Below are 17,282 nucleotides of genomic sequence, written 5' to 3' on the forward strand. Positions count from 1 at the left end.
CACATTTCTAATACACCTTTATTTTTCTCATAATTGTATATAATAATTACAACCACAGTACATTAGATTAGGAAGGAGGCTAACCCCTGTTCTCTAAACTAAGTATCCATACTCAAAGGCTGGAGGTGGCCCCACCTTGCTACCAAAGCTTAGAAAACCGCTCTGACAGTTGAGTCACAACTCTGCTACACATTTCTTTAATCTAAGACTTTTCTTTACCTGTCATAATCCTATCTTTCCTTGTACATCCTATACTAAATACCTTCGAGGAATCTTTCTCTGATCCAATTAAGTGCCTTTAAAATGTTCATATCCCAGGCTCCCCTGCCACCCCCACCACACACACACATACAATTCTGCTTATTCCTACAAGTAGAGACTTTGTAGTCTTTCTACAGTTTGTTTTGTGAAAGCAAAAGAGTTCTGTTGATATAGATTTTTCACACAACCTAAAGTCCCTACACCAAGATATTCTGACACAGCAAGTGTAGGAGGCTATCCCACCTCTTTAACCCCTCCCTGAAAATTCCTGCTCTTCCAAGAAATCATTTCTCCCACTGGTATCCACAACACCTAACTAGTTCTCCCTTCCATTATAGGTACAGTAATTTTAACTGGATTTTAACAAAACTTTTATTCCTATTTTCCTAGCTTACATTTACATGTTCTAGCTTTTAACTTTAAATTAAATCTGATATAATTCATCTATTTTGCATCAACTTTTTATCTTTTGTCTTATTTTAAATTTTTTATTTCATTTACATTTATTCCTTTACTTGGGGTTTGTTTTTACAATGCTTAACAAGCAGAATGAAGCCAAAAAGAAAAAGGCCTTCTCCATCTCTCCCTTCAGCTCCTCTGCTTCTCAACTCCGAACTTATTGAAGAATTCTACCCTTAGGAAATTCAGGTCATTTTCTAGGCCTTATGCCTCAGAGTACACATGTGATTTACGTGACAAGTGTTGCTCCCTAGCATCTCACTCCACTGAAAACTTTTTTTTTGGAGATACAGTGTTGCTCTTTCGCCCAGGCTAGAGGAAAGTGGCACCATCTCGGCTCACTACAAGCTCCATTTGCCAGGTTCAAGCAATTCTCTTGCCTCAGCCTCCCTAGTATCTGGGACTACAGGCTCACTTAAAACTTTTATAAAGAAGTCTTTGTTTTTAAACCTATGAGTTACAATTACAGCCATTGGATTTTGGATAAATCAGAATGCCTTCAGCCAGGAGACAATAGCAATTGGGAGGTCAAATTAATATAGTAGCTGGCACAAATAAAAAGTAAAGGTTTTGAAGTTTATACAACTTGAGAGCCCACCTTCAAGGAAATCAACATTTCAAACAAAACACTGGACTCCAGCCTTGGAAGAAGTCTATGCTAGGAAGAGTCCCTGAAGCTGAAGCAGAGACCAGGTGGCTCTCTACTGTCTGTGGAGACTCTTGGGAAAAAAGAGAGAGGTTCTACAGACTGCCTTTTCCACCTGGCATCTAATGTACTTATTTCCATATCACTGCTCTTCCCTTCCTGGAGGGATCACAAAAGGAGCTCTTGGCTTGGAACATCTCTTGGCTTTTTGCCAACTCTGTGAACTCAAGGAAAACTTGGACAAAGCATGATTTTCCCCAAATATATTTTGTTCTTTTTTTAAAGGGATCACTCAGTCACCCGCCAAGCTACCTAGGAAGTCAGAACCCATGGAGTCAGGGAAGTTCTTCTCACCTCCAAATCATGGATCTCATTACCCTGGAAAGTCCTTAGGATAAGGGAAGTGGCTAAGGTAGGGCTTTGCCTGCTGCCTTCTTTTTTTCTTCTTGTGCCTGTTCCCCACAGGAAATGAAGTGGTATTAAATGAGTTAGAGGGGCTGAAGAACAAGTTAGCTTATTTCTCCCACTTGTTGGGTTCTTAAGATGAATTCCGCTCAGCTAGAGAGATACCTAGAATCAAAGCCTAGTTCCAATACTTATCAAGTAGACTTAGGCAAGAACAACACAACCTCTGTGACCTGCAGGTTCTTTAAAATGGGGATGAGAATGTCTAATGGCAAGACAGTTATGTGGCTTAAGTGAGATAGTCTGTTAAATGCACCAAGCACAGTTCCTGGTACATGTAGTCACCTGTGGTAAACCATTTAGTGGCCATAAATTCCTTTGCAACAATGACACTGCCACTCCAGTCCCCCAGTCCTGAGGTGGAGTCTATGTCTCTGCCCTGTGAACCTGGGCTGGCCTTGCCAACTGCTGACAAAGAGAATACAACAGAAGAGAGGCTTTGAGGGTTCTAGAGCCTAGGTAGGACTTAAAAAACACTATCTCGGAAAATTGCCCTAAGACCATCACATCTCAGGAGCCTGTCTAGTCTACCAGAGGATGGTAGATAGAGGCCACAATGAGAAAACTGAGGTTGCCCAGCTGACAGCCAACACTTAGTATCAACTACCAGCCATGCTGGCAAACCATCTTGGATCCTTCAGCCCAGCTAACCCTCTAGTTGAAGGCACCCACTTGAGTGAACCTGTAACCAACACAGTAACTACCTAGCCAACCCCCAGAATCACAGGAAATAATAAATCACTGTTTCAAGCTACTAGGGTCTAGGGATGGTTTATTTGGCAACAGATTAAAAGACCACTCAATAAAGAATAGTTCTTGATATTACCAGTCTTTTTTTTTTTTTTTTTTTTTTTTTTTTCTGAGACAGAGTCTCATTCTGTCACCTAGGCTGGAGTGCAGTGGAGCAATCTCGGCTCACTGCAACCTCTGCCTCCCGAGTTCAAGCAACTCTCCTGCCTCAGCCTCCCAAGCAGCTGGAACTACAGGCATGCACCACCATGCCTGGCTAATTTTTGTATTTTTTGGTGGAGATGGGGTTTTGCCATGTTGGCCAGGCTGGTCTTGAACTCCTGACCTCAAGTGATCCACCCACCTCGGCCTCCCAAAGTGCTCAGATTAGAGGCATGAGCCACTGCGCTTGGCCTTTTTTTTTTTTTTTTTTAAATAGTGATGGGGTCTCGCTATGTTGTCCAGGCTGGTCTCAAACTACTTAACACAAGTGATCCTCCTGCCTCGGACTCTCAAAGTGCTAGGATTAGAGGCATGAGCCACTGCACCTGGCCTCTTTTCCTTTTTTTTTTTTTTAATAGAGATTGGGTCTCATTATGTTGTTCAGGCTGGTCTCAAACTACTGAACTCAAGTGACCCTCCTGCCTCAGCCTCCCAAAGTGCTGGGATTGCAGGTCTGAGCCACCATGGCCAGGATACCAGCCCTTTCTTAACCAAGAAATGTTACACCTATTCAATATTTCTCCAATCATGCCAAATTATACAGGAATATTATATTGTATATTTGAAGGAATGTGATCATTTCCCTCTTGATTTAACCCTTGGCCTAAGGGCCCTGCAGCTTGTTTATGCCTATGATCTGACTGGATAATTTGGTGGCCAAAATGAGAAGACAGCCAAGGAGTTTCTAAATTCTCTAGGTGGCCTTTTATCTTGTTACCTAAGGTCCACTCTACCCGAGGGCTAGTCTGAAGGTAGTGAGTTGTCTCCATTGATTGTTCACAGTTACAAATGGAACTCCTTAGTCTACTCTTTCCCTCCTTCTCTTGACTAGTCTTAAAAAATAAAAATTCTACTCGAGCTACTTTGACAGTGGTTTCTTTTCTAAGCTCTTCCCATAAGATTGCCATTGCCTAAAACTGGTCCCAACTGCACTGTTTCCCAATAAACATGATACTTATCTACCTGATTCAGGTTCGATACTGCCAGATAGTCAAAAAATCTAGATATGGTGACATGTTTCCTTGAACTACTTCACAGCTTAGTAAGGTGATGTGCAAAACGAATCAGATGTGCCTTCATCACATCACAAACTTCAGGTAGCCTCAACCTCATGTTTAAATTCAGGTGTAGTAAGTGACATAAAAAAACCTAAGTTTGGCCCACAGACTTGATAATGAAGAATTGTTTTAGGGCAACATTCCCAAGGCAAGAATTTGGTGAATGTGGTCATGGAAGCTCAGATCCAGATAACTCATGGGAAGTGAATTCTTCCTGGCTTTATGAAACAGGGTCAAGCTGACCCACCTGGTAGACCTCTAAACCCTGGTGACATTCTCACACCGTATAACCTATTAACAAGTTTAATCTTGAAGATGCTATCAAGACTTCTTAGCATGATGGCTCTAATCCTTTCTAATTTATGGGATTGATTAAGTACCATCCTTGTTGTGTGGACCAAGTACAGGGTGGTGGTGTTTGTTGTTTTGTTTTTTTTAGAAAAATATTTTGCCCAGCCATTGCTATAGTTCTATTAAGTTAATGCCATCTAAAACTTCCTCATTTCTGATTTCAAAAGTTACAGGCCTAGTATTCTGTAGGTTTTACTCATAGCAATCCACTAAAATTGTATATTCTATACTACTTTGTGGAAAAATTATCCAGAAACAAGATCACATTGCTATTTTTCATTGCTCATGTGTCCCTTTAGGTCTTCTTAAAGCTATTTCTGGATTAAACCCATGAACCTACACCTCACCCTATTGATCTTTCACTGAGCAGTGCCATGGCATGATACCCCTGGCTAGCACTGAGCAACATGATATGAGGTGGCATCGTAAAGCAAAGTCACTAGGTTTTACTGTAAGATACTGGGAAGGTTGTTCAGGATGCTGGCCATTGCAAATATAGTGTTTTCTTAATGAAAACCCAAAGAAGAAATTTTTTCTCACCTCCTGGAATCAGGAATAGGTGTGCTTCTCTAATTTGGTTTTTCTTCTGGGCACCCTGAAGCTTGTTATAGATCATTTGCCTCTTCTCTTTGCTGCTGGAAAGCTTATAGCCAGAACTTTTAGTAAGGAAAGAATAGGACTTCAAAATACACTAACCAGCCTCACTTATACTTCCATCTTCTTTTCCTTCTTTATACTAAATATACTTTATCTTGTCATATCATATGCATCTTTGTAAAAAATTCCAAATCCTGTTTGAAACAAAGGGGAATATAAATAAAACTAAAGATACTATAGTCAATGTGCATGCCTAATCCCCCTATCAGACAGTGACCTCTTGTAGGTAAGGAGGATGCATTGCCCCACCTTGAAATCCCCATAACATCTACCGCTGTGCTTTCACTGCTGAGTGAATATTTGGGGAATTGCATAGCAGAAGATGTAAATGTTGATAACACTGTGTTACCTGAATTATAAAATAAGCAGTATACCAATGAATTGGTCTTTTACCCACAAAAATTCGCACAAGTTTGAAAAGATATACAATATTTACAAGAGTGTTTATCAAAACATTATCAGAAGTAATTTCAAGGTCCACCAATAGAAATATGGTTATATGTATACTATCACGTTATTGACATTTAAATGAAAAAGGTGATAAAAGAAGCAAGCTGCAAAATAATAAATTTTTCATAACTAAATAACTCTGGGCACATTTTGCCATTTGTAGAGAAAACGTCTGGAGGGCCTTACCCCCAAAACTGATAACTAGGTGTGTTTAGGAGTGACACTAGCCAGGGTGGGAGCTGGAAGAGGAAGCAGAGGTGAATTTTCATTCTCTTAAATATTGATTGTTTATAATTTTTTTGTAATGAGCTAGTTTTACTTTTGCAATTAAAAAAAAAACACTAAACATTTAGAGGCCTGTGGCTATAAAGTGTTCTCACATCTTCAAAATGCTAAACATGTCTTAAAGGTTTGGTTCCTTCTTCTGGCTCCAGGTGATCAAGCCTTCCTCTTGGCCTCACCCTTTCATCCTCATGTTGCCCTGGATTCCTCCACTTTTCCATAGGGTGTGTAAGAAATTGATCTGTTTGGGAGCACTCACACAGGTTTAAAAAATATGAAAAGGGAAGGAAACCTCATTCTAAACAAAGCTGTAGTCTTTATAAGTCCTTACACGTAACAAATTATAAAGCATTTAATTAAATTCCTAACTGTCTCAATATTTTTACATGTAATGGAGCAAAACATGTTAATTGAGCAAGACTAGTTTTAAGAATCATGTCCCGGATTAGGCGCAGTGGCTCAGGCCTGTAATCCCAGCACTTTGGGATACCAAGGCAGGAGAATCACTTAAGCCCGGGAGTTCAAGACCAGCCTGGGGCAACACAGTGAGACCCTATTTCTCTTTTTTTTTTTTAAAAAAAAAACAAACAAACAAAAAAAACATTTCCCTAAAGTAACACTTTATAAAAAGAACTTTTAAATTTTTCAAAATTTTTCATCAAATGAAAATTCCTTCTTCCTCCCATTCCACTAAATACAAATATAGAGAGAAGTTTAATTTTCAAAGATTTTTTAAGCCTATTTGGAGAAACCTAATTAACATTAATTTGACCAAGAAAGTTTCTCCAGGTCCCCAAAATTTTAAAGTTAAATTAATAAATGCATAAACTCATCAATGTGCAGTTTTTCCTACGGTTTGCCATGGCAGAATTCAATGAATAGTAACATGGCACAAGCCAGGACCCAGAATTGAGCTCCATGGAGTCAGGTGGACACCACAAGGCAGTTGGTGGGGGATGGGGGGAGAGTTGTCAGAGATAACAGAGAAACCAGAGTTGAAAGCATTAGATAAATACCAGACAGCTGAGGAAGGGTGAAGTCAAACACTGAAAACATCAACTAAGGTAAGAAAATCTGATAAGGCAAGGTCAGGTCAAGGGCAGGCTCCAACTAGGTCGGAATATCAATGATAAAAGCAAGCAGTCACTAAGCAACTGCTGGGGTGAACTCTGATACCTGTGTACCTTTGTTTTGTTTGTTTTGTTTTAGACAGAGTCCCACTCTATTGCCCAGGTTGGAGTGCGGTGGCACAATCTCGGCTCACTACAACCTCTGCGCCCAGGTTCAAGCGATTCTCTGGCCTCAGCCTCCCGAATAGCTGGGACTACAGGCACATGCCACCATGTCTGGCTAATTTTTGTATTTTTTTCAGTAGAGACGGGGTTTCACCATGTGGGTGGGCCAGACTGGTCTCAAACTCTTCACCTCAGGTGATCTGCCCACCTCCATGCTGGGATTATAGGCGTCAGCCACCGCGCCAGCCACCTGTGTACTTTTCCTCCAGGCTTTTCTTGCTGCTAGGAGTGTTCAGTGTTGTAGCCAGATGTTGATAGTCATGAAAAGGAAATCAAAAGCCAACAGATAGACTCTGCCCTTGATTAACTCCAGGGCAAATACCGGAATTAACTCACAATTGCTGGTTGCCTCATCAGTTTCTCCAAGAAGCTGTTTAGATGACCGACCCCCAAAGGCTATAAATGATGATTGGAATTTGATCACAGATCTATACTTCTAAGGAAGTCCTGACAGTCTAGCCCTTTTATAAAATGTGATAAGAATACTTTTCAGGCTGAGCACGGTGGCTCACGCCTGTAATCCCAACATTTTGGGAGGCTGAGTTGGGCGGATCACTTGAGGCCAGGAGTTGAGACCAGCCTGGCCAACATGGTGAAACCCTGTCTCCACCAAAAACACAAAATTAGCCCGGGGTGGTGGCGGGTGCCTGTAATCCCAGCTACTTGGGAGGGTGAGGCAGGAGAATCACTTGAAGCCGGGAGGCAGAAGTTGCAGTGGGCCAAGACCGTGCCACTACACTCCAGCCTGATTGACAAAGCGAGACCCTGTCTCAAAAACAAAAAAAGAATACTTTTCAAATTCTCTGTGAGGCAAGCAGCCAACTTCCTAACGAGTTTGATCAGCAAATGGGGTTTCAAAACACATTCCATCCGCTGCTTCTGCTCAAACTTCTCAAAACTGTAAGGGGAGGTGTGAGCCTCCTACTCACCCTCCCCGCACTACAAGCCCCTCTGCTCCCTATCCAGCCATGAAAGTGGACATGACCTAAATTCATCAGCCAATTTGTTCTGGGTCCTTTTGCCTCCTCATTAAGCCTACAGAGGAAAATCTTACTGCTCTAAAGAAATCTGCTTACATATCCAAGTTCACTCCTTGCACATTTCCTCTTCCTTAAAGCCAATCATTTTGCTTTGAAGTGAGTAGAACTGGTGGAAAGTCCCCTCTTCTGCATCTGTTCCATCATTTCATCTATGTGAGTTCTGCACCTATCAGACACAAGATGAGTCTCTACACTTCCTTCTCTCCCACCGACAGGGGTCCAGGTAGTGCTCAATCAATTCTATGCTCCCCACACCTCCTCCAGTATCTCCAATCCACCCCCCCGCCCAGTCTGCTGCACTGCACCCTGTTTTTCTACCCATTGAACAAGTGGTTTCCATACAGTGGACTGTGATCCACTAACACGTTATGAGTTTTTAAGAACACAGACTAGAAACAGAAATACAATAGAAATAGAAACTAGTTTCACATACACATATACTTGCTATGCCCTGGGTCTCAGTGTAAAAATGCATTTTGTACTGTTGTAGTCTGAAAATGTTTGAAACACTGCTTTAGAGAAGCCTTTGTCCACCTAGTCAAACTCCACCCATGATATTGGTCCCATTGTCCGGGATTCCCTTCCTCCCGTGCTGGCTCAAGCTCTCAACAGCCTTCCACGTGTCTTCTTCGTTGGCTGTTTTCAAAAGCTTTGGCCTTTTACACCGGTTCAGAAGCTCCTTCTTATATATCCACAGGATTGCCTTCTCCGTGAACAGACCAATGTTCTGAACAAAGAAACACCTTTTGCTATTCCTGCCTTATCCTGCCTGATCAGGTCTGGGATCTGCTTGCACCACATCCAACTGTCTCACCAGGAATAACAAGCCTCAGAGCAGTAGGCCTCCATTTCTTTGTGTGCAACCTTTCATCCTCAACAAGAAAAAATACCACCAAAGTCACTCTGGAAATACCTAGACTTTCTTACAAAATTAGCCTTACTTTCCTGATGTAATGTATTCTCTGGTGTAATCCATCCAGCGCCTGATACCAATGCCAGGTGAATACAGCTCATTCCTAATGTTCAGTTAAAGTCTGTTTCCCATCCTTGAGAACAGATGGTGACTCCACCTCCATACTGCTATCTTCTTCTTCTCTCAAGGCAAATGGAAGAAGAAAAAGCACAACAAGGTGACTGCACTAGTTTGGTGGTATCCTTTCCTCTCTCAAGGACGAGGGCACAAGTTGTCCAGCACAACTCCACCCCCAGTCTGGCCCTCCTTTGTCCAAATGCCCACAATTCTCACCCAGACAATTAATTCATTATCTTCCTCAACAGAAAAGCTAGCTTTTCATATCTTAGTGTAGACTGTTCAGTTTACTCTTCTCAGCCAAACTGAGTATCCCAGTTTGAGATATTGAAGCCTAAACGAATCCTTCATCTGTAGGACGTGGGACTAATTTGGAAAGAAGGGTGGGGAGAGACACCGAGGTCTAAAGAGTTTCTTACAAACTAAACTGCCCGTTTTCCTCTAAAACATGTAAGGCCAGCTTTGAGAGAGGAACATGAAGGCTGGGCCTCCCAAGGAGGAGAGTAAACAGGTCTGAAAACTGTTAAGACAGCTGTGCTTGACTCTGAGGAGCCAGAAACACTCTCAAAGAGAAAGAGGGAGAAGGGCCCATCAAACCTCAGGTACATTCCCAAACCTGCCTAGAAGCTGTGCCACTTCCCTTTTGAAACCCAACCCTTTCCCATTTCTCAATTGGGAATCTAGGGATCCTTTACTAGTTATCTGGTTACAGGGAGGACTCTCCAACACCTACAAAGCCACTACTTCTTTCTCCCCACTCTTTTGCAGGGAAGGCTCTTAATCAGTCTAACACAGATTTCTGATAGCTCCCTGCTCACAAGACTTCCCTTGGCAATCAGATGAATTTACCCAGTGGAGATTTCAGAAAATCAAGGAAAAGACAGGCCAACTCTTGCATCTGTACTCCAGGACCTATTCAGAAGACTCCAGTGAAGACCTAGCTTCCCTAGGGTTTGCATTAGTCTCAGCACCCTGAGCATGCCATTCTTAGTCACCTCCAAGTATAAAGCATTAGCAGCAAAGACCCATTATTCTTTCCACCAGGGTAAAGAAGGCTTAGAGTGAAATGAATATAAATGGAAATCTAATACTGTAAATAAATAATGACTGATTGGGCAGCTGGGTCAGAGGCATCCAGCCTAAACAGATAAAATTCATCTCAAGGATGAGGACAGTAAAGATTCAAACTCCAGAGGGAGGTAATGGGACAAAAGGAGTTGCAGGCGTAGAAAAAAATAGAAGCACCCTCAAAATATTCTCTGGGTTATCAGACGGCACAGGAGGGGCGTGGCAAATAAACTAAAATCCATGGTTCTTCACCCATTCTTTCATATTTTCTAACATGGCGGGAATAAACTTTTCTAATTTCGTTTCACCCAATTTAAGGAAAAGATAAGCAAGGATAAAAATTCCTCATATATAGCACACTTAAAAGGGAGCTGGGATTCTCTAACTTATTACCTTAATCGGCTACACAAAGATGAAGCTACATTTCAATCCACACCATGTGCTGGCATGGGAGTAACTCACTTAAAACACCACAATCCAAGGTCCATTTTTCTCAACTCCATTTATGACTGCGTAAAGATTTTATTAAATCTTTTTTTCCTATTTCACACATCAATTCCTAACGTCCACACAAACTTTTCCATCTTCTCCAAACTGGTATTTGGATTAAACATTATCCAAGATCAGTCTTTAAAGTAAATTTCATAATTTCATATAAAAGTGTGCACCACATTAACACTCAAATGTGAGTACAATTAAAAATATACAGACCAGCAACAGTGACTCTTAAATGAACTTAGACTCAAAGTGTTTTCACAGAGGTTTTTCTGCCGTCTTGGAGGGGTAGGAAACTGCTGGCATTACGAATCCCATTTCATGGCTGGGTAAACCGAGGCACTTAGGGGTTACAGTGGTAGAGATGGAAATAGAAACCAATTTCTCCCTCCGACTCTCCGCCTGGTCCCTTCCCACTAGACTTTTCAGCACTCGGTGGCTAAAAATGGGACCCACTTGAGAACTGCAAGGGTAAATAAGAGCTACTTGTTTCAGAAGGTGGCGGCGGGGGAGGGGGACTTACCCACTTGATGCGCCTGATTGTGTGTGGGCTCTAACAAGAAAGCTCTCCCTGGATGCCCAAAGGTTTGCACCCACCCGCTTTAAGCTCAGACCCGAAAGGCACCGCCAGGCAGACAGGGCAGCCCGAATCGTGCAGCCCGAGAAACGCGAGAGGAATGCGTGGTGCCCGGGCGGCGCGGGGGCCGCGAGCCCCGGGACACCATCTGCTCCCGGAGCGACGCCGTGGCCCGCCGGGCGGGGACGATGCTGAGCCTGCCGCACACACCTGCCGGAGCCCGCCCGGAAACCCCGGGCCGCCTTCCGCGCGCCGGACGCCCACCCAGCCTCCAGGCGCAGGAGCCCTCGGCCGCGCTAGGCCAGGGGCGGGAAGCCGCGGCGCCCCTCTCCGCGGGCTGCGCTTGGCGGCCGGCGCGGGGGAGCCGCGGGGAGAGGCAAGCCCGCCTTCCTCCCCAACCCCCCCTCCAAACAGCGTCACCTGTGCCGGGTCCCGGGGCGAGTCGCGCGCGGGCGGCGGCTGCGCCGAGCCGGGAGAGGGCGGCGGGTGTCTACAGGCGTTTGGTCATCCGGGCCGGCCCGAGGGCTGGCGCTGGCCAGTGCCGCCCGGTGAGATGCTCGCGGGAGCCAGGGAAGCCGCGGGTTCCGGGCCGCTTGGAGGTGCAGTCGCGGAGGCTCCAGCTACCGCCGCGGCCGTCGCGCCCGCCCGGACTGCGGGCTCGGGTTACCGCAGAGCGGCTCCTTAAAGGGGCCGCGGCCGCTCGGGCTCCTGCTCCCGCTCCGGGCGGCTCCGACCCTGGCCAAAGTGGGCGGGGCCCCGAGGCCGGCCGCAGAGCAGACCTTCTTGTGCTGGAACTTGGGTCTCGGAAAGAGCCCAAAAACCCTAACACCCGAAGTCGCAGCGGAGAGATCCTGGAAGCTCACACCTTGCCAAGGGCAGAGGGTGCAGTTCCCGGGTTTTCCAAAGCAAGTCACAAAACTTGCCACGGGGGGAACTGTGTGAGCCCGCCCCCGCAGCGGTCAGTACCTGGGCTAGCCACATAACAAAAAATCTTCTTAAATGATGAATTTACATTCTGCCTTAAATGCTCAAATACTGGGGACTTCATGGTTAGATCATCAGAAAAGAGATGAAAAGGCAACTGCTGGTTTTTCTTGCCACGTCTGACACGGCCACACTCGAGTCCCGCCAGTTCTTCTTTGGGGCTGCAGGTGCATACCAAACTGGTAGGGGGCGCGTGAAGAAGAAGCGTGTTCTCTCCAGCACCACCTCCGGAATTCCTGAAAAACACCCTCATGGGTGCACCAGCACTCCACCTACACCCGGAACCCCTCTGTTGTCGGGGTGTGGAAGTTGGATTTGAATATTTGGTGCTGGCTGAGAATTCCAAGTTGCCTAGTAGATAAAGTTTGACATTAAATAGATGTTCTCACCCGTTATATACAGCCTCAAAAGCCTCCAAGTGATCTGAATCAACCAGAGATAATTGTCTGAAACAAAACAAAATAATAAAGAGGTATATTCATGCATTATAATTCGCAGAAAGCAATCACAAGGCCTTTTCTTGAAAAGAGGTAAGTTCTAAATAAATAATTTGTAAACACTATCATTGATAACAGGATATTTATTTCTAAGAAATGTCAATAAAGCTAACATATTTGATCTACTATATACATGCACTGAAAGACACACATATCTGCCGCAGATTTAGACCAGAAAATATATACACAAAAGCTCATATAAGCTGTCCATGTTTATTTTCAAGAGAGGGCAATAGAATTTAAATCAGAACCTGGAATTCTGTCAGTTTGTTAGAGTTGTGTGTCTTTAGCTAACTGAACCTCACTAAGGCTCAATTTCTTCATCCATAAAATGGGAATAATAATTCATAGTGACTCTGAAGACCTGGACTGATGTGGAAAAGACAAAATCTATACCACGGAACAGGGAGGGACAGAAACCTGCCCTGCAGTCAAGCAGAGAGAAAGATCCTTCAGGCCCCCAAATGCGTGTTCCCCTTTTTCTCCCCAAGATTCTCAGGACGTACCAGGGCACCAGTGCTCTTTGAACCACACGGTGTCCCATCATAGTTCCTTCACAATATGTGCAGTACCTGACAACTTTGGTTTGTGCAATAGCTACCTTGTGCACTCACATAGCTATTTCATAACTCTCTGTGGGCAGGATGGTTATATGTGAACATCTGTGAAGTCAGCCCAGAAAATACCAATTTCACAGTGTCCTCTCAAGACTCTGTATCAACACTACCTCCTACAGAAACTCTCCCATGCTAGTCTCTGGTGGCCGATAGTAGCTCTGTTCTTTCCTGATAAATGCACCATCATTATCTTTGATATGCATAATTCTCTAACACCAACAGCAGTAACCAAGGCCAGGTAAACCCACAGAAATCCGCTATACTCTATGTCCCACTATATTCCTTCATATTAGGCCTCTACAAATGCATCATGAAATCTGTAAGATTGTTTTTGAGATTGTACAGAACATGTAAGTTAATATATCAAGGACAAGGCCTGAGCTATGAGAGGAATTCAGTAAATAGTAGTTGAATGTTGCAAGTTTTAAGCTAATTAAAACTCAGTGACCTTAGGAGGTAGAAGAATACATCAACTGTATTTTTTCCTGAAAAATTCAGAGTAGCTTAATCTCTTTAAAAATATACAGTTCATGGCTGGGTGCAGTGGCTCACGCCTGTAATCCCAGCACTTTGGGAGGCTGAGGCGGGCAGATCACCTGAGGTTGGGAGTTCGAGACCAGCCTGACCAACATGGAGAAACCCCGTCTCTACTAAAAATATAAAAAATTAGCCAGGCATGGTGGTGCTTGCCTATAATCTCAGCTACTCGAGAGGCTGAGGTAGGAAAATCGCTTGAACCCGAGAGGCAGAGGTTGTGGTGAGCTGAGATCGCACCATAGCACTCCATCCTGGGCAACAAGAGCGAAACTCTGTCTCAAAAACAAACATATTATATATATATGTATATATATATATACATACACATATATCTCCAGTTCATTAAATCTTTATTATTAATTGTTTCACCAATATTCCCTTTCCAAGGATACTTTCTTAGAATTCTGTATTTACCATATGAAGTTTTTCTGCATTTTAAATGGGATGTATAAAGACTGAATTGCACTTTTTATATTGTTATTCACTGAAACAGTTCAAGCAAACAGATCAGAGAAATGAAAGTATTTATCCACACTTGAAATGGGAAACAAATACAAAAACTCTTTTTTTTTCTTTGAGACAGGGTCTTGCTCTGTTGCCCAGGCTGGAGTGCAGTGGTGCCATCTCGGCTCACTGCAACCTCCGCCTTCCAGTTTCAGATCTCGTGCTTCAGCCTCCCGAATAGCTGGGATTACAGGCACGCACCACCATGCTTGGCTAATTTTTGTATTTCTAGTAGAGACGCAGTTTCACCATGTTGGCTAGGCTGGTCCCGAACTGCTGACCTCAAGTGATCCACCCACCTCGACTTCCCAAAGTGCTGGGATTACAGGCTACCATGCCCAGCCAAAAACTGTTTTAAATGAAGTAAGTTTTCCTGATGAATTTATTTTCCACAATTCTTAATCTTCTGAATAGAACCAATTGTTTGAAAAACTAAGACCAAAAGCTGTTTTTTTCTAAATATTATAATTAAAGCAAAAATATTTTGAGAAGTTGCCTTAATTCTCCACTCTGCTCTGTTAGTGAAGATACAAACTAAATGACGCCAAACATTTTGATCAGAAAGGTTGAGTTACTAAAAAATGAATAACCCCAAGCACTACTTTTTCATGTGTTGGTAGTTTCAGTGTATTAAGAGTGTTTGTAAAGTTTTATAAGTGTTTAAAAATACTTTCACCAGGCACACTGGCTTATGTCTATAATCCCAAGTGCTTTGGGAGACTGAGGCAGGAGGATTGCTTGAGACCAGGAGTTGGAGGCTGCAGTGAGCTGATATTGCACCACTGCACTCCAGCCTGGGTAACAGAGTGAGACCCTGTCTCTAAACAAACAAACAAACAAACAAACCAAAAGGTTTTTTTAAAAGTACTTTCGTTTGTTTTCAGATGAAACTATTTCAAGATATTACCAGTAGTTATCTCTGGGTGGGTGAGACTTTTTTTTTTTAAGACCCTTCTGCTATGCTGCCCATGCTGGGGTACAGGAGTACAGTGGCCAGTCACAGATACCACATCACATGACAGCCTCTAACTCCCAGGCATCTATGCAGGCAGCCCGTAAAATATAGAAACAATCCTCCCCATTTAGCCTCTTAAATAGCTGAGACTACAGGCACACTCAGTTTTCTGGATGGATGAGATTCTGGACAAATTTTTATGTTCTTTTTGCGCATTTTATTATATGTGATATCTTTTCTACAATGTATGTGTATTGTTTTGTTTGCATTTTTATTTTTAGTGAAAGTAACACACATAAGTGAAAAATCAAATAATTCTTAAAGGCTTATAACAAAAAACATCAATGAGTGCCATCAGCCCCCTGCCCTGCTTCTCCCCACCTGTCTTCACCCTACATTCCACACAACCCTACCATGTTCTTCATCTCCTAAATGATAACCTTGTAACAGAATTTCTTGATTTTCAGTTTTACACATTATTTATTGACATCTTATGGTATTGGAGGATTTAGCTCTTTTACCCACCACCACAACAACTTTGCCCTCATGCTTCCTTGCAACATAACCATATTACAATGTTCACTCAAATCAACAATTAGGGGCCAGGTGCGGTGGTTCATGCCTGTAATCCCAGCACTTTGGGAGGCCTAGGCTGGCAGATCACCTGAGGTTAGGAGGTTGAGACCAGCCTGGCCAACATGGCGAAACCCCGTATCTACTAAAAATACAAAAAGTAGACAGGCGTAGTGGCGCACGCATGTAATCCCAGCTACTCGGGAGGCTGAGACAGGAGAATCGCTTGAACCCAGGAGGCAGAGGTTGCAGTGAGCTGAGATCGTGCCACTGCACTCCAGCCTGGGCAACAGAGCAAGACTCCGTCTCAAAAAAAAAAAAAAAAAGAAAGAAAGAAAAAGAAATGTAGCTAAGGTTGGATGCAGTGGCTCACAACTGTAATTCCAACACTTTGGGAGGCCAAGGCAGGAGGATTGCTTGAGGTCAGGAGTTTAAGACCAGCCAGGGCAACCTAGTAAGACTACGTCTCTACAAGAATAAATAAATAAATAAAATAAAAATGTATCTAACCTAAATTTTAGATACAAATGTTTCAACATATCTATGAAATGCCCATCAATAATATCTTCCAATGCCCAAACACACAACTTTCAGTTTACTCTTTTATTTTGCCAGATCACAGACTCCAGTAGCTTACTCAGAAGAGGTACATAGACGGTAAATTTTTAGAGTACTTACATGTCTGAAAATGTCTTCATTCTACTCTTATTCCTGACTGATAATTTAGATGGATTGAAAATCATTTTCTGTCAGTATTTTGAAAGCATTTTTCCAGTGTTGCCATTGAAATGTCTAATGCCTTTCTAGTTCCCACTCCTCTGTATCTGACCTATTTTTCTTTCTAGAATCTTCCATTTTCCCTAGTAGTCTGAAATGTCATATTGATGCACCTTACAAATAGGTCTTTTTTGCAAAAAATCTCATTTGCAAATTTTTTCTTTTATTTATTTGCTGTTTTCCTCCCTTCCATTTTCTCTATTCTTTTTGTGAATTCTTGTTAGCAGGTTATTGGAACATCTATATTATTCTCTAAATGTATTGTCCTTTTATCCTATTGATCATCTCTGTGTCTTTCTTACCTATTGTCTGAGATAGAGGTTCTCAAGCAGGGCAGAAGGAGGAGAAGGTTGATTCCGCTGCCCCAGGAGACACGTGGCAAGGTCTGGAGATATTCTTGGTTGTCGCCACAGGAAAGAGGGGGATAGTCTGGCATCTAGTAAGTAGAAGCCACGGATGCTGCTAACCATCATACAATACACAGAGCAAACTTCCACACAAAGAATTTCCAGCACCAGATGGCAACTGTGCCAAGATTGAGACATCCTTGACCAAAATAATTCCTTAACCTTATCTTCCACCAAAGTTTCTATTTCAAACACATTTGTTATTTCCAAGGGCTCTTTCCCACTCTCTGGTTAGACTTTTTGTTTATGAGAACTCTTCACCAAAGGATAAACTCCTTTCTCCAGAGAAGAAACTTCTAACCTCATAGAGGGATTGCATTGATAGTGGTAGTGTTAGGGTGGAGGG

General features: G+C 43.0%; 1 protein-coding gene across 9 annotated transcripts in view; it reads right to left on the reverse strand.

The window, feature by feature from the left end:
* Positions 1-17,282, reverse strand: part of TLCD4 (TLC domain containing 4) — a 178,809-nt gene that overhangs the window by 130,756 nt on the left and 30,771 nt on the right. For 2 of the 9 annotated variants that reach the window (XM_063652741.1, XM_063652738.1), the window contains exon 1: positions 11,506-11,967. The exons of 1 other annotated variant lie outside the window; for it this stretch is intronic. The gene's annotated coding sequence lies outside the window, so the exon portion shown is untranslated. Of the gene's footprint in view, positions 1-4,731; positions 4,835-11,031; positions 11,268-11,505; positions 11,968-12,458; positions 12,516-16,831; positions 16,966-17,282 lie in introns of those variants that run through there. 6 more of the 9 variants (XM_054485801.1, XM_054485831.2, XM_054485813.1 and 3 more) reach the window with 6 other exon arrangements.

Source organism: Pongo pygmaeus, chromosome 1 (assembly GCF_028885625.2).
Source record: "Pongo pygmaeus isolate AG05252 chromosome 1, NHGRI_mPonPyg2-v2.0_pri, whole genome shotgun sequence".
Classification (NCBI taxonomy): domain Eukaryota; kingdom Metazoa; phylum Chordata; class Mammalia; order Primates; family Hominidae; genus Pongo; species Pongo pygmaeus.